Below are 26,340 nucleotides of genomic sequence, written 5' to 3' on the forward strand. Positions count from 1 at the left end.
ACTTGCAACTCATCAACGGTGAGCCTCTTTGGCGCATCGTTGTTTTCATGCTTTGCATTGAACACATGTCTTCGGTATTTTGTAGGACGCAGCTTGTCCTTGGCAAGGAAACATCGGTGTCCAATGTAACAAATCTTGCTAAGTATTGCGTATGACAGCGGATTCCTGTCACAGCGAACACATGCATTGTGACCATGTGTCGTTCGCCCTGACATAGTGCCCAAAGCCGGATAATCATGGATGCACCAAATTATAATAGCACGTAGAAAGAAATCAGCCGGTGGGCTGCTATATAGGTCTCGAGTGAGAACACCCCTCCATAGCTATTGAAGTTCCTCCACAAGAGGCTCCATGAATAAATCAAAATCCTTTTAGGACTTTTTGGACCTGGGATGAGCAAGGCCATCATGTAGTATGATTCTTTGGTGCAGACATTTGGAGGCATGTTGTAAGGGATAACAAGCACTGGCCACATGTTGTATGTGGCGCTTTGGTGGCCAAATGGGTTAAATCCATCTGAAGCTAAGCCAAGTCTAATGCTTCTCGGGTCAGCAGCAAGCTTTTTGTGTTTCTGATTGAAGCTTTTCCACTCACTACCATGTGATGGATGGCTCATTACATTCTGATCTCTGTACTCCTGGTTCCTAGAATGCCACAGTATATCCTCTCTTGTTTCAGCATCATGAAACAACCTCTGCAATCTTGGTGTAATTGGAAAATGTCACAGAACATTATGAGGAATCCTCTTCACAGCATCGCCATCTTTCCATCTTGATGATTTGCATTTCGGGCATTCACTTAAGCTGGCATAATCCTTCCGGAACAGAACACAATTATTCTTACAAACATGGATCATATCATATCCAATTCCAACTGCACGAAGGAAATTCTTTATTTTACTGTAGGTGTGTGGTAGCTCAAACGCATCTGGGAAAGCTTTGCAGAAAGCAGCCAACATCGCATCGAATGATTTGTTGGTCATCCGCTCAGATGTCTTCACCTGAACAAAGGTGACCATAGCTGAGAATACTGACAGCTTATTTCCTGGGGTGACAGCCACGTTGCATTGTTCCCACATGCGGGCCCATTGTTTTTCTTCTGCAGGTGAAAGTTCATGAAATGCATGAGCATTTCGTAGCATTGTTTCAATGCTGATCAAACTCACTGGCTTCGCCACCACCACCTCCTCCTCCTCTTCCACCTGAGCATCAGGCAGATCAAGATGGTGATCTGCTGCTTCCACATAGTCAGTAACATTGGCGTTCACAGCATCACCATGATGAACCCACCTAGTATATGTGACCGACATCCCATACAAGTGTAGATGATTTTGCACAGTTGACTGGGGTCTTGTAACTGAATTCATACAACTGCTACACGGGCAGAGCACATCTGATTTCGGACCACCGTACTCAGCTCTGATAAAGTTTATGAAGTTTTCAACCCCCTCGACCTCGTCTTCCATACCTTCAGCAGCGGCTCCGACGCCTTTTTCATCGTCTTTCCCGGCACGGGGCACTCCTTCCAGTTTTTCAACAGCTCATCGATTTCGGCACCGCTCCGCTTACGTGGAGGTCCTCGATGCTCAGCGTGACCATTGAATAGGTCTCCACGGTTTCTCCACGGGTCGTCCTGTTCGAGCCATCTTCGATGCCCCATGTACACGATTTTCCCAGACCAGCCATCTTTCCTTGACGTTAGCTCCTGAGACATCGTATCATCCATGCACCGCGTGCATCCGCAATATCGATGGCACACCTGGCCTGCGACATATCCGTAAGTGAGATAGTCGTGCACCATCGTGATCAGCGCGGCTCTCATGTAGAAATACTCGCCTTTGCTAGCATCCCATGTCTTGGCCGGTGTTTTCCATGACGTGTCTAACTCCTATTGAAGTAGCCCCAGATACAAATTAATATTATTTCCTGGTTGTTTCGGCCCTTGAATAAGCATGCTCATGTGAATGTACTTCAACTTCATGCACAACCAGGGGGGAGGTTGTACATCCATACAAACACGGGCCATGTGCTATGGTTTGTGTTCTGGTTGCCAAACGGATTCATGCCATCGGTACACACGCCGAGCACGATATTCCTTGCATCACATTCGAAATACCGATAGAAGCTGTTCAACACTCTCCACTGGCTTCCATCCTTGACGTGTCTCAGCTTCGGATCATCTCCATCGTCGGGCTTCTTCCTCTCCGCGTGCCAGCGCATTAGCTTTGCTTCCTTGGGATCTACAAAATACCGCTGGAGGCGGGGAGTGATCGGTAAGTACCATACATCTTTCTGGGGACATTTCTTCCCGGCCTTCTTGTATCGAGAAGCATTGCACACCGGACAGCTTGTTTTTTCCGCGTGCTCCTTCCGATAAATTATGCAATCGTTGATGCATGCATGGTATCTAACGTGCGACAGATCAAGAGGGCACACGATCTTCTTGGCCTCATGGACACTAGTAGGACATAGATTCCCCGTAGGAAGAACATCCTTTAGGTACTTGAGATGCTCATTGAGGCTAGTGTTGTTCCATTTGTTTTTAGCCTTCGTCTTCAGGAGTTGGAGCGTGAAACTCAAGCGGGTCACCTCAGGATTGCAACCATCATATAATGGAGTGTTCGAGTCTACCACCAGTTGCTCTAGCTTAGCCTCCTCTCTAGAAGCAGCTCTCTCAGTACTCGTCTCCTTGCGAAGCAGTGCTTGAACATGAGGGTCCCGCACGATTGAACTTAGTACCGACGAACTCTGCTGCGTGGAGTCCACGTCGTTCTCTCCGCCGCCATGTCCGGCCCCTTCTCCTCCGCCATGTCCGTCCCCTTCTCCGCCACCATGTCTGGCCTCTTCCCCGCCGCCATTATCGATCATCTCTTCATCTTGCCCCGTCTCATCATTGCCTGCCCCGCCGGCGTCCTCAACATCGTCATCCTCATCTTCAATTATCCACCGAGTATAGCCATCCATGAAACCAGCCATGAGCAGGTGCGCTTCAACATGACCATCATCATAGGGGTTGAGCCAAACTATTCCTTTGCATTTTCGACACGGACATAAAACCTCTGTCAGGTTATTTTCTTTCATGTCTTGCACCGCCGATCGCAACCACTTGTCCACCATCGTTCCACTGACCATCATGAACGTCTGCACGGTAATAATAAACAAATTGATTATAAAAATGCGTGCATGCATCAAATTCATACAAAAATTCGGTATGACCTTCCCGAAAAATAGGATATATATAGATCTAGAGTTTGCCCGGAATTCGCCGAAACGGAAATAAATCGACATTTCGGCAAAACATAGGCAACTCAAAAGCACAATTTGGCATCAACTCATGCCACACACACAATTTCCATCATATTGCCCAATTATCATATCACACACACATACACATATTTCCATTTTGCAAAAGCATGAAATTTTAATCACCTCTATCTCGAGATCGGGCACACGGTGGATATGATGATGTAGGGAGATCAAAAGTGCACAAAGCTCTTCTTGACAAAGATAGATCTAGTTAGGGGGCAAATAGGTCACTTGACTAAATGCTACATCTACCTAGCTAGCTAATTTGGGACGAGACAACTTCAACTAGTGGAGGGGGAAGGAAAAGTATAAAGGAGATGCATTAATGGAGGTGGTGTAGTTAGCTAGGAGTAATGAAGAGAGAGAAAGGTAGGTAGAAGAGGGAGAGTAATGGGGGGAGAAGTCTTGAGGAAGAAGAGTGAGAGAGGGAGGATGTTGGAGGTAGGGGAAAGGGAGGAGAGGAGATGGGGGAGGGGAGGACGGGTGGGAAAAGGTGGTGGGGTGCTGCGCCTTAGTAGTAGCGCGGGAGAAAAAGCGCGCTACTGCTAAGGGTGTAGTAGCATCGCGCTTTTCTCACATGCGCTACTGCTAAACGGGCCAACCGTGTGGACAATTTCAAAATTAGCAGCAGCGACGTGACCAAAAAGCGCGCTACTACCATTGCTTTAGCAGTAGCGCGCATCGTGCCACCGTGCTGCTGGTAAACTTAGGTTGTTGGGTACTGTCGGTACATTTTTGTAGCAGCGCGGTTTATCCATCACGCGCTACTGCTAAATTTTCATCAGCAGCGCGCTTTTCTTAACCTCGCTACGGCTAATTAGCAGTAGCGCCTCTTTTTGTGCCACGCTGCTGCTAAGATTCTGTGTATAAGGTTTTCCCTAGTAGTGCCTAGTGCTTCACAAGTAGATCTGTATGATGTGTGGACAACTCCATTTACTGTTCTCATGTCTTAGAAACATGTGCATCCTTTCTTGAGTGTAGTAGTATTCACATGTACTATTTTTTCTGATTGCTGGATGGGCATAATATATCCTTCCAACTGATCTTCATTTCTTCCTTTTGCTTCACTTCATGTATTTCTTCTTCAATACCTATTTTGACGGGAACTCTGCATATGTTAATTCTCTGGCTTCTTCACACATCTTGTGTGTCTCCATCTATTGTGTAAATTTAGTGATTCTCCCTCCTTTCCTTATTGTCTTTGTTTAATCTGTAGAATATGCTAAAATGACTTGTTGCTCATTTTCCAGGTGGAAAGTCAATCTTTCAATGTAGGGATCTCTGAAGTGCATTTCAAATTGAAATATTCTCCAACACGCGTCATCTCTTGATCTCATTGTTTTGTATTAGCACCGTGGATTGGTCATCGCCTTTATTTATGTATTTAAAAAGGTATCTTTTTTTATAAAGATCATCTGCACACCTCTTCATTTGTATGTGCTTGATATTTTCCAGTAAATATATGTTGTATGGGGTACATAATGTTGCTTCATGTATACTACTACCAGTCGTGCATCATTAGTGGTAAAGTTTAGAACCAAATGGATGATAATACACATGCGAGTAGAACTTTGTGAAGATTTTCTTACCTCACTTGTATCAAAGGTTGTCCTTTTGGTGTAGTTGCGTAGTGTGGGACATCCTCATGTATGATCAAAGACTGACTATTTTTCTTGTCTGCAATATCATTATCCTTTTCAATCTTGCCATTTTTGTTGATTGTCTGGATTTGCATCAATAAGATAACAATTCAAAATATTGTTTTTCTTGTCCAAGTTGAAATCAATTAGGAACCTCTTGTGCCTAATTGGAAGTGTTACCTTTTTAGCTGTAACATTCTCGTGGTATAAGATATAAAAGATTCACAATTAGTAATGGGTCACCTTGTTAGATTGCATATTTGATTTGTTTTAACCACCTTGGTAGGTTTCTCAAATTCCTTGCTGTGTGGACGACCTTTTGTTTTCATTCTTTATTCCTGCACAATAGAATATGCAAATATAAAGTTAAAGAGGACCATATTATAATATTATTACACAAAGTGGCACGCGACGGACGACTACAAATATCAATGGCGATGCGCCTGCTATTCTTTGGACTGAGGAGAGTACCTTGCTCTGCTGCTTCAGACCTGGGCCGGCCTTGCTCGTCCAAATGGTTGGTTGACCACTGATTACATATTACTTCTCTAGTTTAGGATGATCTGTTATTTTTTTACTTTTTACCTTCTAAATATTCATTTTTCACTGAAGTAAAGGAGACCAACTTTGTGCCGAAATCTTTAATGTTAAAGAGGATCTTAAGTTCCAATCATCACACGAAGACACAAATATTGAGTATTTTTTTAGTAGCAGTCGGCTGAAGCCATATGTACCTGATTAATGAGGTACTTCATTTAGACATCATTATTGAGGTACCGAGTCAAAATATTATGTGAACCATTATCTGTTCTACAAACTCTAAATGGATAGTGAACAGGAGATTTAGGGGCTGGTGACCGATGCAGGAAGACTATGCTGAAGTGCCACTTGTTGGATTCCCTACTAGCTTGCTTATGAAATAGAAGATTGATTAGATTGTCATATTACCAAATAGTCTTGATGCAAGCTTCCTTTTGTGTTTAGTGTTAACATGACTGTGAATAGTGGGCATAAAGTAATTCGACATTGTTAAATCACAACCATTAAAATTCCTAGATGAGGTCATGTGCTAGCTGAGAATGTATGGGTTACATAGCGTCTCAAGAAACCAAAATAGTTAGCAACATGCAATGTGCTTTCTCACCATTTTCAGTTTATCCCTTTCTAGTTGTAGAGCATTGGTCTCGTGTTAAACTCAGCACCGTCCTACATGTGTAAACATTAGTAAACCAAAACTTAATCATTAAGGTATGCAATCGAGGGTGATGTTTAGTTGAATTGATGTGAGAGATAAAATTCATGACAAGGGACTTACCAAGGGCATGCATGCGTGTATTAGACATCATCAACTTCACCTTCTCATGGCCATCCTTGGCAAAGTGTATACGTTACATCTCAGGTCTTTTTATTTACAAGTATAATTTCCTCTTTGTATGTCGTTGGTGTCTAACATGTTTGGGGCACAGGCTGCAGCCATCTGCACTGATGATCGATGTCATATGGAAATCATGTGGGAATAAGCATGCGCTCTCCAATCTCCATGGACGCCTCCGGTGCCTCGTCTGCCTCCATCTACACCCGCCGCTGCAGCGTGGCCCTGGCATCTTACTCTCCGCTGTTGTTGATGCCATGGCGTCGTAGGCATCTGTTTGCTGCTCAACTGCAGCATACCACCACTTGAAGCGGCTGTCAGAGTCCTAGGGCAAAATCCATCCCCATGCAAGCTCCCTCCACAGGGCATGGTGGCGGCGTGCGTAAAAAGGAGTCGAAAACCTGGGCAAGGGATCTTTTCCTCTTATTTTTGTGTTTGTGAAATCGTGTGGATCCTGAGAAATTGCATGGATCTGTGTAATGTGAATGTAATTTTTTTCTATGTACGTGTAAGCTAAAAAAAGATTTCTGTATGTGTATATGCCAACTCACGTGCACATACGGGTCATTTTTTAACAGAATTGAGAGATTGTTTAGAATTGAGAGATTGTTTATGATTTGGTGCGTAGGGTATATGGGTCCACCCGGTTATGAAGATCTAACAGTTCTAGATTAGGCCCACTGAATTAAAGGTCGGATGTTTCTAATTATTGTGGTATTTTCTAGACTAATTATCTTTTTTCTGGTTAACCCGTCAAGTACTTTTAAAATATAAATAGATGCACGCATGCGTCGGTTTAAAACACTATGATAAATTCTTCAAATATCGAATTCGCTTTTTATAATGAATTATGATCTCTATTCGTCTTTTACACCCACACAATCCTCTTATCTTTGTAGCTAGCGCTAACTTTCTCTCGTGCATGGACACGCCCGCATCCCTGTCACCCTCCCTCAGCATTCTCTAGCTTCATCACGCAAATTCGTCTTTTCACTTTAGGTCGTTCACCCACGGTGTGTGTAGGCCCCCCAGATCCTTCTTTACAGCACACATCGATCGATATGCCTCTCTAGGCAGGTGTGCCTACCACAAACACAAGCTTCCCCTCTTCTCTTCTCATCGTCCATGCCTCACTCCCACCACTCTTTTCATCTATCTCGTACTCGCACAATCCTTCCCCCTCAATATAGTATGCCTCTCGCACCACCTCTGAGATGCATCCCTCTCTCTATCCTTCTCCCCTCGCCTTATTTGCTTCTAACACATAAATGCATGTATACCGATCGATCTCCCTACATATACCTAGGTCGACTTTAACTATTTTACCCTCACCCATCGATCAACGTACCTCACAAGTTATGTCTCTCCTTTCTCTGACAGAGGACGATTGATCTTCCTATGTAGTTATGTCTGCTTACCACAGCCATATCGTCCCCCCTCATCATTTGCGCATGCCTCTTGACCCGTCTCTCACACGCACGCGCACAGACAAGCAGCCATCCCCTCTCTTATTGATATTGCAGGCGTGCCCTCCGTTTGTCTAGCAAGCCTCTCCCACCATTTGTTAGAAGCAACTCCACTACCACCCCCTCCAACACTCTAGCTCTGTATCTCTCCCAACCTTATTCCTCTCCCACACATATGCATGGATGCCGATCGATCTCCCTTAATACATAAGGTAGGACTCTCTCCTCCTCCACACATATACCAACCATTGTACCTCTATAGTTAATAAGGCCTCCCCCACCACACACCGATAGTCGAGCGTGAAAGTGCTAGTTATCGACTAGAGGGGGGTGAATAGGCGATTTTTATGAAAGTCTTCAAAACATGATAGTTTCAAAGACAAACAAGAGAAATGAACCTATTGATATGCAGCGGAAGGTAGACTACACAAAGCAAGCCATAGTCAAGTATTCAATGAACTGATAGCACGAAGACTAATAGCAGCTAGGTAGCAAAGATCAGGATGGAAGATAGTATGAAGCCAAACAATGATAGTAGTCACACAGTGAAGTCAAACAGGTAGTGTAAGCAGGCAATGACTTCACGAAGACAAACTGTAAGTAAAGAGAGGGAGATGATAAAACCAGTCACTTGTTGAGGACACAGGATTTGTTGGACCAGTTCCAGTTGCTGTGACAAATGTACGTCTGGTTAGGGAGGCTGAGATTCAACTCAGAAGACCACGTCTTCACCTTATTCCCCTTGAGCTAAGGACACCTAGTCCTCGCCCAATCACTCTGGTTAGTCTTCAGGGTAGACTTCCAAACCTTCATAGACTTCGTTCACCGGCGATCCACAATGACTCTTGGATGCTCAGAACGCGACGCCTAACCGGCTGGAGGATTCACAGTCCTCAAGTGTAACAAGTCTTCAGGTCACACGGACAGAAAGACTTCAGTGATGCCTAACACTCTTTGGCTCTGGGTGTTTGGGCTTTGTCCTCGCAAGGATTTCTCTCTCTCAAAAGCTTCGGAGGTGGGTTGCTCTCAAACGACAAAAGCCGTGCACTAACTCTGAGCAGCCACCAATTTATGGTGTAGGGGGTGGGCTATTTATAGCCACTAGGCAACCCAACCTGATTTGTCTGAAATGACCCTGGGTCACTAAGGAACTGACACGTGTTCCAATGGTCAGATTTCAAACACACGCGACAGCTTGACTTGGGCTACAAGTAAAGCTGACTCATCCAGCTCTGGATAAGATTTGCTCTCATTGTCTTCCCTCGAAGACATAGGATTTGGTTGAGCATCACTTCAGTCACTCTGACTTTGTTCATTGGGACCCCACTTAACATTACGGTGGTTCCTATGACTCAACAAAGAAGAAAAGGAAACAACGAAACAACTAAGTCTTCGCGCTGCATAGTCTTCATGCGATGTCTTCTCTTGCCATAGTATTTAATGTGAATATCTTCACATACCACCTTTGTCTTCAATGTCTTCATACATTTTTAGGGGTCATCTCCGGTAGGTAAACCGAATCAATGAGGGACTACTACCTGTTTTATCCTGCAATTCTCACAAACACATTAGTCCCTCAACCAGGTTTGTCGTCAATACGCCAAAACCAACTAGGGGTGGCACTAGATGCACTTACAATCTCCCCCTTTTTGGTGATTGATGACAAACTGGTTGAAGTTTTCAACGGGGATAAAAGTATGTGAAATTGTAAAGGATCTAGGTATTGTCTTCATAAGTAGCAAAAGGCTCCCCCTGAAGATGTGCATATAAGTAATTTGCTTTTGGAATGCAAATGCACATGGCAGGTTGTACTTGTGGAGATCCTCTTCAACTCATGAAGACAATTCATCATGCATGATTTGATATAACGAAGAAAATGACATGCATAATGAAAAATGGACGTCTGCAATATGACTTTGTACGGGATTTATCATCGCACATGCGGAATTTATCATCGCATCACAGAATAGCAAACAAGTAGCAGACGACCATCAAGTTTAAGTTACAACTCAAAGAACCAAATGTATCAAAAGCGAGAGTTGTAAACACTAGGCAAAATATAAAGCAACCACCCATATGGACCCGCTTGAAGACTATCAACTCATATGCTTCTCCCCCTTTTGTCAGTAAGGACCAAAAAGGTTTGAAGACATAGAGCCTCTACACGTTCCCAGAAGGAGTAGGAGAAGATGCAGGGTCGGCGTCAGGGTTTGGCGGTGCAGAAGAACTTGGTGCAGTGTCGATACACGCCGAAGTAGGAGGTGGTGAGGTAGCATCATCTTGGTCATCTATGACTCGTGCATTCACCGTTGCAGCTGAGGAGGAATAATCAGACTCTTCAAGAGACGAAGTTCATCGCAAGACATCATTCCTTGGAGGAGTGGAGTCAAACTTGAATCTTTCAGTGAAGCCATCGTCTTGAAGATCTGCTTCAGCACTCAGCAATGTCAAACTCTTCCATGACCTCCGACAGGTTTCATGTGTGACAAAGGCATTCTTGGTGGCAAGATTGCGAATGCGATTGATGTCCACCAAGAGGCTTTGCATCTGACGCTTCAGCCAGTAGTGATGTTTATCCTGTTTCTGATGCAGAGCAACGAGAAGCTCTCGGTCATTGAGAACACGAGATCGCTTCCCAGGCCTTTGAGCAATACTGCTTTCAGTGGCTTTAGTTTCAGCACGGTGAGGTAAGCATGTATTGCCAGCCAACAGATAAACACGGGTGACTGTCGGGACTCCTTCAATGGGTTGCGTTAAGCTTTGATGATCAGCGTTGTGAAGATAAATGGGCTCCTTGGCAGGCTCTGGGTATATGGCTTCAACTGACATATCAACCTCTGGCAAAAATATCAGATGGTTGCGAGCAGAGGGCTGATACTTGACAGCTGAATGAAGCTTGATGAGGCGCATAACCCATGGAGCATAGAATTTCAGTCCAAAGAGAGCAGAGCTTGATGCAGCCAACTGCCTGATAAAGAAGTCTTGAGCATTGAAGCTGATGCCTTTGAAGATATAAAAGACCAAAGTCTTCATTGCTCCTTCAAGTTTTGCTGCTGAAGAATGTCCTTTGACAGGCCATAGAGTTTGCCTGATAATATGATAAATAGTGCGGGGCAGATACTCGAGGTCTTCAACAAAGAACTCCTTTGGGTAATCAGCGTCATGTGGCAGAGGCTTGATCATGCTCAGCATTTGGCTCATGTTGGGCTCTGGCTTCTGAAAGATGCTCTCCAAAGCATTGCGGTGAAGCTGTCAACCAGGTTCATATAGTTCACCTGGAGTGGGCAGACCAGTAAGCTCAATAATGTCAAGAGCTTTAGCTTCATGGTGTACATTGCCTGTCATCCACTCAAGGACCCATGACTTCGGATCCCTGTTGTAGCCGCGAATGTGGAGGGTGGCATAGAATTGCAGCAGAAGCTCTTCATTCCAATGCTCCTTATCAGTCACAAAATTCAGCAATCCAGCATCACGGAAGCAGTCAAGGGCTTCTTCAAGGCATGGCAATCCAGCAATGCCTTCACAGTCGAGACGCATATGAGGGAAAATGCGCCCTTGGTCATAAAGAACACAAGAATAATAGCTACGCTGCTGATAGCTCCAGAACCGATCAGATGAAATACTTGGCTTGGAGTAGGGGTTCTTTGCCCTATCAAAGAAAGTGTTGTGCGCAATGAAGCCATTTGCATTGAAGGACCCTGGTGAAGTGGCAGTACCTGGAAACCTGGGCAGTCTTGGCTTCGGCTTCTGGACCTGAGGCCTGTGCTCGACATGGTAATCAAATTGCGGACCAGCAGCAGGTGGAGGAACCAGAATAGGCCATCTGACAGTGACCAGCTGACCATAGTTGTATGCTTGCTCGATAGTATGTGGCCTGCGAGGCGGTACAGGAGCTGTGGCAGTGACTTCAGGCTGCAAATTTTCATCAGGTGCAGCATTGACTTCAGGTGCTATCACTTCGGGCACCACATTGACTTCATGTGCCACATTAGCTTCAGCCATGACAACGTCATTGGCTTCATTGTTGGTGTTGGTGGTCTCCTCAGTATTGTTAACCTCCACTTGAGGAGCTGGAGGGTCGGACACGTTCTCCTCGAGAACAACTTGATTGGTTGGGGGTGTAGCAACACGTTCTTCTTCTTCTCTTGGTTCTTCTTGGTCATCGGCTGATGCAGCCGGAATATCTTCAGCCGCTTTGGCTTCAGACTCAGGGTTGTTCACAGTTGGAGAGGCTTCAGGAAATACTTGGCGTGAAACCGATTGGCGCTCTTCTCCTTCTGGAACACTTGACAGAGTGACCTGTGGCCTTGGTCCTTTACGAAGCCTGCGGAACGCTGGCGACGCTTGTGGAGATGGAGTTGGTTGGGCCACAAAGTCTTCATCTTCAAGCACCGGAGTGGTGACTTGAGTTGGGGGAGTAACTGGTGTTTCTGCTTGACGGGGGGAGTCTTGAGGGTGATCAGCCCATTAGTCATCCTGAGCAATTGGCGTCAAATGACAACCAATGCTGATGAGTTCGTTGTTCGTAAGAACAGGCGATGATACCACATTGTGCTCGATTTGAGGAAGGACTTCATCATCTTCAACCTTGTCTTGATGACCAATGTCTTCAGCTGTGGTGGCGTCAACAGCTGGAATGTCTTCAGCTTCAGGAGCCTCTGGGGAAGCAGGCTCATGAACTATCAAACGACGTTCTTGTTGTGCAGATGCAGGACGAGCAACAGAAATTGGCTCGACGACAAGGGGCTCTGTGGGAGCAGCCCGATCTCTCTTCTTGGTCTTGCGCTTCTTGGTGGGTGGAGCATCATCAGTGGTGTTCCTGGTCTTGCACTTTCTAGCTTTGGCTTCAGCTGCCCTTGTCTTCTGAAGTTCTGAAGCCACTGTGGGGACCTTAGGCTTCACGCCTGTCATACTGGCTAGGAAGACAATGTGAGGTTCTTCCCGCCTGGATGGTTCAGCTTGGTCGACAGATGGCTTCTTCTTCTGCTTGGCAGCCACCTTAGGGTCGATGCCAGGACACCCAAGTGCCTTGCGCTTCTCAGCTTCATTGTAAGCTTGAACACACTTGGCAGCGAGAATCTTCACGCGCTCACGAGAACCTTTGGCTTCATCACGTTTCTTGTGAAACGCTTCCTTGAGCTCATGCAGCATGACCTTGAAGTTTTGGACGTCTGCTACACTGAGCTTGGCCATGTGCTTCTTGAACTAAGCCTTTTCATAATCAATCTTGTGCTTCAGCTCAACAATTTTCTGAGCAAGAGCCAGCTCAGGAGCAATGGCGCCATGGAAGGAGACGCTTTGGCCAATGGGAAGTTGCAGATTGTCAAAGCTGAGATTGGGGGTGTCAAACCACTCATCAATGAAGTTGTTCAATACTTCCACGTCAAAGAGAGGCAAATCATTGAAGATTTCTGCCTCTTGCTTGCTCTTTATCAGCTGCTCAAGAGTGTCATCAGCAAGATCGTCGTCACTTGACAGATCAATGGCGTCGTTTTCATTCCTCAGAACAGCAGCAGGGGTCAAAGCTAGGCCATTGGTGTGCATGGGCTTCTTCTTCTTTTTCTCAGACTTGGAGATGCGTGAGAGATCTTCAGACTGCACACTTGGTGCAGGAGGAGTAGTGGCCAGAGGCTTTACTCGCGAAGCTTTTGGTGCAGGGGAAGGCTTCGAACCTTTAGGTTTCTTCAGCTTCTTAGGCTTCGGTGGTGCAGGCGCCTCGTCAGATTCAGCGTCATCTGCAAGTTGATCCACGTCTGTCCCTTGAACCATAATATGAGTGATGAGACCTTCTAGATTGTAGAAGGGCCCAACAAGATTGGGTTCAGCTTCGCGTGTGCCATCGGCACGAGGAGCAGAGGGACCTGGGTTGAAGTCTAATCCCCACAACTTGTTTTTTTCCTTGGCCGAGTTCTTGGCAAACTGGAAGTTGCGCTTGAACAGATTGTCATCACGACACCATAGCAATGAAGATGGGTCGGCATCTGCAGGCTGTGGTCCACGGACCATGCAAGGGTAGAAGCCTTGTTCAATGGCTTCAACTCTGGACCTGCGAGGAAGATTTTTGTACAAGATGTCTCCCCAGGGTCACTTGATGGCATTCTTCTCAGCATATTCCTGGGTCACAAACCTGTACTTGTACCATTGTTCTGCCCAATATCTTCGAATCCATTGGATTCGGGTTTTTCGCTGATTGTAGTCCTCCTCTGGATCTGTCTTGTACAGCTCATAGAGGCCAGGAGGCAAATCTCTTGATGTATTCCGATGGTGATGTCTGCCACCGTTCCTTGCAGACTTCTTTGTTGCCATGAAGTTCAGACTGAATGGCTTCAACACTGTCAAAGGCTTTCGTCTGCTGGTCAGACAGGAACTGGCTTCGGGAGAGTTGATGTGATGCTGTAAGAATTCTGCAAATGAATGCAAACTATGAGAACCAAGGGATTCTCCCACGGACATGTACCTGTGACAGCATTAGAGATGCGAGGGAAGGGGAAGAGGTCATATGCATTCTCAGAAGATTTTGAAGATAAATCTGTTTAGAAGACATTGACCTCATAGCGCGAAGACATTCACTTATATGTTGAGAGTTGGTTCCAGATTTGAACAAATCCAAGAGTAAGTACAAGTGAGGAATCTAACTACTTGTGAAGCATAAGTGAATACACTAGGCATCATATGAGATGCAGACATGATATATCCAACTTTGTGGAGGAAGAAACCACTTTTGGTAGAAATGATGAATCTATAGGATCAAAAAGATGGTAAAAAGAGGGTTTTAATTTACCACATGATGAACTGCTAGACGGAGTAGAAGATGAGGCTGAGCAGTTCGATCTTCTGTGCCCTAACTTGGCGACGGAGGACACCTACGGCGGCGGCGGAGAAGACGATGTCCGCGGCCGGCGTGAAGACGGTGTCGTAGAGGTCGCGGCAGCTAAGCGCTTCGTCACCGGTGTCGTCGAGAGCTAGCGGTGGCGCTAGGGTTTGTCGAGGTGATGAGGTGGAAGAAAGATTTTGACCGCGATTGGATGTGCATTTATAGGGAAAGGGACGGCACATCACAATTACGCAGGTGCCCCTGGCGGTTCACATCTGAGGGACACGGCGAACATGCAACACATTTGGAGTTGTCCCACGTTCCCACGCCCGCCTGGACTGTCGGATGGTCGTTCCGACTTCTCCGGGTTTCAGGCAATAAGAATTGAGCATTTAAAATATATTTAATGTTTGTCTCTATATCTTCTGCTGACAAGGACGCAAAGAAGACATTCGACAGTTTCAACAGAATGCATATGATTTGGATAGATAGAGTTTGAGGTAGAAAGCATAGAGTGGTACTTGTTTCAGATGGTTGCCATAGTCCTTGAGTGTTTGCTCCATCCATAGAAGCTGAGTGCAGCAAGATCCAGCAGCAATGTATTCGGATTCAGTAGTGGAGAGTGACACACAATTCTGCTTCTTTGAAGACCAACAGACAAGTGATCGTCCCAGAAAGTGACATGTGCCTGATGTAGACTTGCGATCCACCTTGTCACCAGCATAATCAGCATCCGAGAATCCAACTAGATCAAACTTTGAGCCCTTTGGATACCATAATCCTAATGTTGGGGTGTAAGCCAAATATCGAAGAATTCGCTTCACAGCTAAGTGATGCGATTCCTTTGGTGCTGCCTGGAATCGAGCACACATGCAAACACTAAGCATAATATCTGGCCTAGATGCACATAAATAAAGTAAAGAACCAATCATGGAGCGGTATACCTTTTGATCGAACTCTTTACCATTTGCGTCAGGACCCAGATGACTCTTGGTTGGCATTGGCGTCGTGTAACCTTTGCAGTCTTGCATTCCAAACTTCTTCAGGCAATCTTTGAGGTATTTCTCTTGAGATATGAAGATGCCATTGTTTTGTTGACGAATTTGAAGACCAAGGAAGAACTTCAGCTCACCCATCATGGACATCTGATATTGCTCTTGCATCATGTGTCCAAATTCATCACTATATTTCTGGTTGGTGCAGCCGAAGATAATGTCATCCACGTATATTTGGCACACAAACAGTTCACCATCATATGTCTTCGTGAAGAGAGTGGGATCCAGGGAACCAGGTTTGAAGCCTTTGCTCTTCAAGAAGTCTTTGAGTGTATCATACCAAGCGTGAGGGGCTTGTTTGAGTCCATACAGCGCCTTGTTTAGCTTGTACACCATATCAGGATGTTTTGGATCTTCAAAGCCAGGAGGTTGTGCAACATACACTTCTTCTTCAATCTTTCCATTGAGAAAAGCACTCTTTACATCCATTTGATATAGCAGGATGTTGTGATGATTTGCATAGGCTAGTAATATGCGAATAGCTTCAAGCCTAGCCACGGGAGCAAACGTTTCATCGAAGTCAATCCCTTCAACTTGAGTGTATCCTTGAGCAACGAGACGAGCCTTGTTTCTGACAACTTGACCATGCTCATCTTGTTTGTTGCGAAATATCCATTTTGTGCCTATTATGTTGTGCTTGCGGGGGTCAGGACACTTGACAAGTTCCCAGACATTGTTCAGCTTGAACTGTTGAAGCTCTTCTTGCATAGCTTGGATCCATTCAGGTTCCATGAAGGCTTCAACAATTTTCTTGGGTTCAGATATTGAGACAAAAGCAAAGTGCCCACAGAAATTTGCTAGTCGTGTTGCTCTTGAACGAGTGAGTGGACCAGGCGCATTGATGCTATCAATTATCTTCTCAATCTGTACTTCATTTGCAACACGAGGATGAACTGGATGAAGATTTTGCTCTTGCTGATCATTGTCATCGTTGGGAGGATTGTCTTTGGACGTCTTCTGGTTGATTAGGTGCAGAAATGATAAGTTCCTCTTCAGGCTGTGTTTCAGACAGTATGATTTCTCCAGTTCCCATGAGTTGGATGGATTCACTAGGTGGAACTTCATCTAGCACATCTGGCAGGTGCTCTCTTTGCAAGCCATTAGTCTCATCGAACCGCACATCCATAGTTTCAACCACTTTATAGTGAAAGAGGTTGAAGACTCTGTAGGAGTGTGAATCCTTTTCGTAACCGAGCATAAAACCGTCATGTGCTTTCGGTGCAAATTTTGAAGTGTGATGTGGATCCTTGATCCAGCACCTAGCACCAAATACTCTGAAGTAACTGCCATTTGTCTTCTTACCAGTGAAGTTCATAGGATGTTTTCTTCAGAAGCTTGTGAAGATAAACACGGTTGATGACATGACATGCAGTATGAATGTGCTTTCATGGAGTCTTGTATTCATCAAGCATTGTCCGTGCCATCTCAATGAGCGTTCTGTTCTTGCGCTTCACGATGCCATTCTGCTGAGGTGTGTATGGAGCAGAGAACTCATGAGTGATGCCTAATGTATCCAAGTAAAGGTCGAGGCCAGTGTTCTTGAACTCTGTGCCATTGTCACTTCTGATATGCTTGATCTTGACGCCATAATTGTTCATGGCACGGTTGGCGAAGCGTCTGAAGACATCCTGCACTTCAGTCTTGTAGAGAATTATGTGCACCCATGTATATCTTGAATAATCATCAACAATGGAGAAGCCATAGAGACAAGCAGTGGTAGTGAGAGTAGAGTAGTGAGTAGGGCCAAATAAGTCCATGTGTAGCAGCTCGAAGGGTTGAGATGTCGTCATGATTGTCTTCGAGGGATGCTTGGCCCTAGTCATCTTTCCAGCTTCGCAGGCACCGCACAGATGATCCTTCTTGAACTTGACGCCTTCGATGCCTATGACATGCTTCTTCTTTCGAGAGTGTGCAAGTTCCTCATGCCAGCATGCCCTAGCCTCCGATGCCAGAGCCAACACTCTGAAGCTTTTGCAAGAAGACATACGGCAAGTTGTGGTCCAGCTAAGAAATCTACCATGTACAGATCATCTTTCCGGTACCCTTCAAAGACTAGAGACTTGTCAGATTCCACTAAAAGAAGGCAACGATATTTTCCAAATATCACAATCATGTTCAAGTCACAAATCATTGAGACAGACATTAAGTTGAAACCAAGGGATTCAACAAGCATCACTTTATCCATGTGCTGATCTTTGAGATGGCAACTCTACCTAGACCCAATACCTTGCTTTTACCAGTGTCAGCAAATGTGATGTGACCCTTGTCAGATGGACGTAAGGTTGAGTCCATGAGAAGACTTCGATCACCAGTCATATGATTACTGCATCCGCTGTCCATGATCCATTCTGAAGCATGAGGTGTCATACCCTACAGTACAGTTAGGGGGATAGGCTTCACCAAGAGTATTGTGAAGCATAAACATTTGACGGGCAAGAGGATTATCAAAGCTCATATCAAGATTTGGACTGATAGGATGATTGGCAAGCGATTCAGGAACAAAATACATAGTAAGACCATTTGGGCATTTGATCTTGCGCCCTACAAGATGTTTTAGGTCCCCAGCAATAGCATCATACGCCTTTGATTTCCGGCTGGAGACCTTTCCCTGCAAAAGAAATTTAATTCTTTGTAACCACCCACATTTTCAGGGGTGGCTTAGAAGCAATGAGTCTAAGTGCAGCACCTGAGAACTTCGGCTTTGAAGCCCTAGCAAATAGCCTTGCAGGAGGTGAATAGTACTCATATGAATAAGCAGAATAGTTCTTAGTTTTATGAACATAGCGGTTTGAAGAAACACGCTCATATTCATAAGTCTGAGTATGGTTTCCCTGCAAAACATTGGCATTAGGGTGACTCAGGTGAGTCCTCTGTCTGTATGAAACCTTTGGACCATATGAAGCCTTTGGTCTGGGATTTGTCTTCTTCCCAGGCGGTGTCATGATGACATTCACAGGAAGATTCTCAAGACAACTTTTGGGAACCCAGATCTTCTTCATAGGTGGTCCATTCCTGCAGTTAGTACCAATATACCTGGCAAACACTTCACCATTCTGATTCTTAAACACTTTATAGTTTGCATCAAAGGATTCATCAATGATAATAGGGTTAGCACAAGTGAAGCCAGATAAGGTGGATGGATCCACTGAAGGTCCCTTTGCAGCAACCCATGTGGTTTTGGGGTACTGCTCAGGCTTCCAGTAGGAGCCATCAACATTCATTTTCCTCTCGAACCCAACACCCTCTTTCCTAGGGTTTCGGTTCAGAATCTGCTTTTTGAGGACATCGCACAGTGTCTGATGCCCTTTGAGACTTTTGTACATCCCTGTTTCAAGCAATGTCTTCAACCTAGGATTTTCATCAGCAATAGTAGTGGTATCCTCAGCAGAGGGGTTAGTTACCACATCAGCAGTTGAAGATATTGCAACTATAGCAAAAGTAGAACATTCAGCAACAGAAGTAGCGTTATCACGCTCAAGGCATTTTAGACATGGTGGTTCAAATCCTTCCTGAGCGGAATTGATCTGTTGAGCGCGAAGTGACTCATTCTCTTTTTGAAGATCTTCATGAGCCGCTCTCAATTTCTCAAGCTCTTGCTTCCTTTGAAGATAATCATAGGAGAGCTTTTCATGAGTGGTTGAGAGAGTTTCATGACGACTTTCAAGTTCCTAGTACTTAACATGAAGATTTTTTATGTCTTCAATTAAGGACTGAGAACGGGTCATTTCAGCGTCCAACAGGTCATCGCTTTTGTCTAACAGTTTTGAGTATGTTCCATAGCTTTCTGTTGTTCAATTGCAATTTTAGCAAATGTTTTGTAGCTGGGTTTGGATTCACAATCAGAGTCATCTTCACTTGATGTTTGAAAGTAAGCATCGCGTGATTTTACCTTGGCACCACGTGCCATGAAGCCGTAGGTGGGAGCAGAGTCGTCCTTTTCATTAGCTTCAGCGTTGGTGACGGGGCCATTGTCTTCACCGTTGAAGATGGACTTGGCAACGTAGGCTGTAGCTAGACCCAGACTTGCAACGCCAGGGTCGGACTCCTCCTCAGACTCCACCTCCGCCTCCTCAGAAGCAGACTCCTCCTCTGAATCCATCTCCTTGCCAACAAAAGCACGAGCCTAGCCAGATGAGCTCTTCTTATGAGATGAAGACTTGGATGAGGACTTGGAAGAAGACTTTGAGGATTTCTTCTTCTTATTGTCATCAGAATCATATTCCTTGCTCTTCTTCTTCTTCTTCTTCTTGTTCTCATTGTCCCACTGTGGACACTCAGAGATGTAGTGTACAGGTTTCTTGCACTTGTGACATGTTCTCTTCTTGTAGTCATGAGTGGAAGCTTCATCATTTCTTGAGCTGGATCGTGAAGACTTTCTGAAGCCCTTCTTCTTAGTGAACTTCTGGAACTTCTTCACAAGCATAGCAAGTTCCTTTCCAATGTCTTCAGGATCATCAGAACTGTAGTCAGATTCTTCTTTAGATGAGGAAACAACTTTTGCCTTCAAAGCACGAGTTCGGCCGTAGTTGGGACCATAGATATCTCTTTTCTCAGATAGCTGGAACTCATGTGTGTTGAGCCTCTCAAGTATATCAGACAGATCGAGTGTCTTGAAGTCAGGGCATTCTTGTATCATCAGGGCAAGGGTGTCGAACGAGCTGTCAAGTGATCTCAGTAGTGTCTTGATGATTTCATGCTTGGTGATCTCAGTGGCGCCGAGAGCACGAAGCTCATTTGTGATGTCAGTGAGGCGATCAAACGTGAGCTGGATATTCTCATTGTCATTTCTCTTGAAGCGGTTGAAGAGGTTGCGAAGAACACTGATCCTTTGATCTCTCTGGGTTGAGACGCCTTCGTTGACCTAGGAGAGCTAGTCCCAGACTAGCTTCGATGTTTCAAGAGCACTCACACGGCCATACTATCCTTTGGTCAGATGACCACAGATGATGTTCTTGGCAGTAGAATCCAGTTGAATGAACTTCTTGACATCAGCAGGGGTGACACCTTCACCAGTCTTGGGAACGCCATTCTTGACGACATACCAGAGGTCGACATCAATGGCTTCAAGATGCATGCGCATCTTATTCTTCCAGTAGGGATATTCAGTTCCATCGAAGACGGGGCAGGCAGCGGAGACTTTGATTATCCCTGCAGTCAACATAGCTAAAAATCCAGGTGGTTAAACCGAATCACACAGAACAAGGGAGTACCTTGCTCTGATACCAATTGAAAGTGCTAGTTATCGACTAGGGGGGGGGGGTGAATAGGCGATTTTTATGAAAGTCTTCAAAACATGATAGTTTCAAAGACAAACAAGAGAAATGAACCTATTGATATGCAACGGAAGGTAGACTACACAAAGCAAGCCATAGTCAAGTATTCAATGAACTGATAGCACGAAGACTAATAGCAGCTAGGTAGCAAAGATCAGGATGGAAGATAGTATGAAGCCAAACAATGATAGTAGTCACACAGTGAAGTCAAACAGGTAGTGTAAGCAGGCAATGACTTCACGAAGAAAAACTATAAGTAAAGAGAGGGAGAGGATAGAACCAGTCACTTGTTGAGGACACATGATTTGTTGGACTAGTTCCAGTTGCTGTGACAACTGTACGTCTGGTTAGGGAGGCTGAGATTCAACTCAGAAGACCACGTCTTCACCTTATTCCCCTTGAGCTAAGGACACCCAATCCTCGCCCAATCACTTTGGTAAGTCTTCAAGGTAGACTTCCAAACCTTCACAGACTTCGTTCACCGGCGATCCACAATGACTCTTGGATGCTCAGAACGCGACGCCTAACCGGCTGGAGGATTCACAGTCCTCGAGTGTAACAAGTCTTCAGGTTACGCGGACAGAAAGACTTCAGTGATGCCTAACACTCTTTGGCTCTGGGTGTTTGGGCTTTGTCCTCGCAAGGATTTCTCTCTCTCAAAAGCTTCGGAGGTGGGTTGCTCTCAAACGACAAAAGCCGTGCACTAACTCTGAGCAGCCACCAATTTATGGTGTAGGGGGTGGGCTATTTATAGCCACTAGGCAACCCGACCTGATTTGTCCAAAATGACCCTGGGTCACTAAGGAACTGACACGTGTTCCAACGGTCAGATTTCAAACACACGCGGCAGCTTGACTTGGGCTACAAGTAAAGCTGACTCATCCAGCTCTGGATAAGATTTGCTCTCATTGTCTTCGCTCGAAGACATAGGATTTGGTTGAGCATCACTTCGGTCACTCTGACTTTGTTCACTGGGACCCCACTTAACAGTACGGTGGTTCCTATGACTCAACAAAGAAGAAAAGGAAACAACGAAACAACTAAGTCTTCGCGCTCCATAGTCTTCACGCGATGTCTTCTCTTGTTATAGTCTTCAATGTGAATATCTTCACATACCACCTTTTCTTCAATGTCTTCATGCATGTTTAGGGGTCATCTCCGGTAGGCAAACCGAATCAATGAGGGACTACTACCTGTGTTATCCTGCAATTCTCATAAACACATTAGGCCCTCAACCAGGTTTGTCGTCAATACTCCAAAACCAACTAGGGGTGGCACTAGATGCACTTACAGAGCGCTGTAGGTAGGTATCCATGCCACAGAGACAAACTGCACCTGTCCCCTCTCACGTTCCAGTAGGCTAGCCACCCTATATCTTTGACGTGGGCACACACAAATTCGACGGCACTCTATTTTGATCGCGCACGCGCACACACACACACACACATCATCCCTCTCTTCGGTTCTATGGATACCTCAAGCCGATGATACCTCCACTCTCTTCTCGTCATCGCCCCCTCTATATATATGATATATCCAGGTCTCTATTTTCACACACATTACATATGTTACATTTTTTGACTGACACCCCCCCAAAAAAAACACTCACGAACCCACACACTATATCTCTCTACGTTTGTATCTCTCTCACACAACCCCACATAGGTGGTGTATGTACACGAAGAGAATAGGTGCACGTACTCACGCTTCGTGCCCAGCCACACCCGCGCGGGTACACGGTGGAGCTCATTTCTCTACGAAATGGCAGCCCACGTGCTAATTTGAACGCGTGTAGCGGTTGTTTACCTACGGAGGTCGTGTACCACGCGTGCACGAAACAAAGTTCGAATTGATGCGTTGGCACGTTATTTTTAAATAAAGTTATATCGCTCACTGGCACGTACACAGAATATAAAACAATTTTTATGGAGAAAAAGGAAGTCCGCTCCACTATATATAATGGAGCCTGCCTGTCTGGGTTTGTCTCTGTTCAGAGTATCTCACACAAGGCGGCGGTGGCCTCTCTCTCTCTCTCTCACTGTTGGTCACTGATCCGGCCGCATCCTGTCTGCCGGCGGAAAGGGAGGATGTGCATCATTTCTCCGTTCGATGGCGCCGAGGCAGCACGTCCCGATCTGCGGTACCCGCCGTTCTCTCTAACCAAGCTCTGGCGTGGTAGGGCCTACGCCACCTGCTCGCTGCCGCAGAATGGGCAGATCCCGCCTGCCGCCGCTCACCTAGTTACATCCTAACGACCCCCAGGTATCCCCTCCGTCCTTGCTCCACTCCCCGTCTTCCCACATCGCTGCATGTGGATCTAACATAGTTCTTTGCCCAAAACGTAGCTCGTCCGGTGTACTTTCCATATTGCAACCTCGTTCTCTCACCGTTTTAGACAAACACGACCGGGTTGTTATCTTCCCTTAGGTGGAATATGCTTCTTTTTTATCGTCGCATGTGTCATCAACTGTTATTGGCCAGTAATTGTTTCCTTTCTGCCTCTTTTTTGCAAACAGGGCTATCCATTTCACCTCGTTGCTATTGCGACCTTTTGGTGAACTGCACAAATCACTTTTTTCTTAAGAGTGTTTTGTGCAATTGTACTAAAATGTCACACGGGCAACGTCTACATTTCAGTGCGACTGCACAAAGGGAGATTGGTTTTGCTCTATCCTCCTCATCCAACTCCGAGCCCAATCTTCTCCAATTATTTGCTTAATCTTCTCTAACTAGTTAGTCTTAAGAGAGACTGCAAAGGTGACCAGCTTCTATTTGTGTGATTATTGTTTCATCAGCAGTCCTCTATTATCATAATCACACTTAATATCTTTGGAACAGGGATGCTTAGCTCTATTTTAGTGGAACTGCACAAAATGATCGGAATATTGCATGCTCCAGACGTCTACCTTTTTTTCCAACATGCCTTATTGATTTAGACAGAGCTGGGGGGACATTCCTGCCAATGAAAGCATGGATCAATTTTAATTTAACACCTTCTCACAACTTTGTCTTCAGTTGTGATGTAAATATTAGCTCTGATCTGCTAATCATTGAGATGCATTAGCATGGAAGTTAGTTTTTTATTGTTTCCGAAAGAGCATCGATGGCAAGACACATGAAACAAAAGCTGAAAGCACAGAGCATTGTACAATTTCATGTCGCTGGAAAATGATTTGTATAGTACGTCAATTATGTAAACAAATGCTGGAATCTTGATAGCATTGCCAGAAGCCTCTAAAGCATCTGGGTCCATGTGCCATGCACAAAATTATACTTCCTCCATTCCTAAATATTTATCTTTTTACAAATTTCAAATGGACATATTTTAGAGTGTAGATTCACTCAGTTTGCTTCGTATGTAGTCACTCGTTGAAATCTCAAGAAAGACAAATACTCTGAAGTATATTTAAGAACGGAGGGTGTAGTGCACAACCGCATGGGAGACTCAGCCCGGTTGTTGCGCCGCACTAATAGTGAGTAGTAATGAGCAGTCAAATCATAAGCCCCACCTTTTCCACTGTAAGTTGCTCTGAAGAAGCAACCATCAATACCCTCTAAAGTCTCTCTGCTGGTGGAAATGCATGGAGAGAAATGCATCAGAACGAAGTGCGCCCTGTAAACTGTGACGGAGGGAGGAGTAGTATGAGGCCCTGTTTGGATCACCGTTTCTATTTTGAATACACTTGTAAAAAATAAACACCTGCGGCCGTTGTTTCAGTTCCGACTGGAATTTGCACAGCGGCCAGTAACTTACAAGTGTAAGTTATATGCCTCCGTATTGAAATACAACCATTCCAAGCATGGCCTGAAGGTGCAAAACCAAGTACGCGTATGGCCAGTCGGTCAATGCACTTCCTCTTGGCATATCACTGACATGTGGGACCGGAGTGTGAGCAAACCGATCTCAATTGACGGCAAAATTGCCAACCCGCCGTTCCTTGAGAGAGACGAGGAGCGAGAACACATGGACGGCTCGCATGGAGGCCAAGATATATTCGAGCATGGTTGATCGATATCATCATTACATGTTCGATGTTTTTTAACACTACCATTGGGCTGCCGTTTTCCCCCTTCTCCCGAATAAATGTGTACTTTATCAGAGATTAAAAGAAAATAAGAGTACAGACGCTCTACCATGTGGTTCTAGTAGTAGTACTACTCATACAACTATAAACCTTGCGCTTGGCTCTTCGCCTCTTCGTGAAGTCGAACAATGATGGTACTCCGCATGTTGGGTACTAGAGTGTATGCCTGTGGCAATCTGACACTGAATGAACTGCTGCATGTCCATCGCCTGGGCGAGGGTAGGTTGCATTAGTCAAAAGGCATAAGCGAGCTTCACCTTGTCCTGCAAGCTTCTCCTCGTTCTGCGAGTTGACGCGAGACACCAAAAAGTAGTGCTAGTCCATACTCCCTCCTTTCCGGTTAATATTGCTTAATCTTTTTTGCGGGTAAATGAGAGAGCTTTACTCATATATAAGCATTCTTAGGACACTCAGCCAAGAGACTGGTCACTAGGAAGCGAGGTACCCCACAAAAAAATAAGAAGGAAGCGAGGTGTTTCATCAAGCCAGCTCTTGGCCACATTGAAAGTGCAGCAAGCACGGTTCGCACAAAGATGCGCCGCAAGGTTTGCTGACCTGTTTACATGCTGAATAACAAAAAAAGAGGAAATAGTACCGAGCGCTCCTATTTGTAAAAGGATCTGAGCCAGAATTAAGCAAGAATTGTGGCGAGTGTTCCATGCAATCAACTTCCATTATCACATGCGAGAACCCTCAAAGAGAACCAAATGTGTTGAAGATTGCTTTATCACAATTTTAAAATATAATAAGAATGCAGACGCTCCTCCATCCGGCTCCTAGTATAGTATAGTACATACATCTATAGTAGTAGTACTAGTACTAGTAAACTTTGCGCGTGGCTGTTCGCCTCTTCGGGAAGTCAAACAATAATACTAGTACTAGTATAGTGTATGCTTCTGGCAATCTGACACCAAATTAACTGTTGCACGTCCACCGCTTGAGCAAGGGAGAGCTTGCATTAGTAAAAAGTTTCTCCATGTCCTGCGAGCCACCGCGCGCAAGCTTCTCCCGTCCTGCAAGCTTCTCCTCGTTCGGCAAGTTGACGGGACACAACAAAGTAATGCTAGTCCATACTACCTCCTTTCTGGTTAATATGGCTTAATTTCAAACGAGATAAGTACACTGTCTGTCACTGTATACTTGTAAAAATACGGTCAGTGGACTTCATAATACGCTCATTGCGCTCAATATATACATTTTCCGGTGTTTATACGGTCACTAGCTCACCCTGGCTGAGTATGTGTGTGCATGCACGTGTAGGTTGAGCAGTTGAGCGTGACCGCGTGTGTTTCCGTCGTGTGCTCGAACATGCATGCATTAGGGCGTCTCG

At 45.2% G+C, this 26,340-nt stretch overlaps 1 pseudogene; it reads left to right on the plus strand.

The window, feature by feature from the left end:
- The first annotated feature begins 11,650 nt into the window (after window positions 1-11,650).
- The window catches only part of LOC141026029 (NAC domain-containing protein 75-like), a 60,121-nt pseudogene continuing 45,431 nt past the window's right edge, over window positions 11,651-26,340 (plus strand).

Source organism: Aegilops tauschii, chromosome 6 (genome assembly GCF_002575655.3).
Source record: "Aegilops tauschii subsp. strangulata cultivar AL8/78 chromosome 6, Aet v6.0, whole genome shotgun sequence".
Taxonomy (NCBI): domain Eukaryota; kingdom Viridiplantae; phylum Streptophyta; class Magnoliopsida; order Poales; family Poaceae; genus Aegilops; species Aegilops tauschii.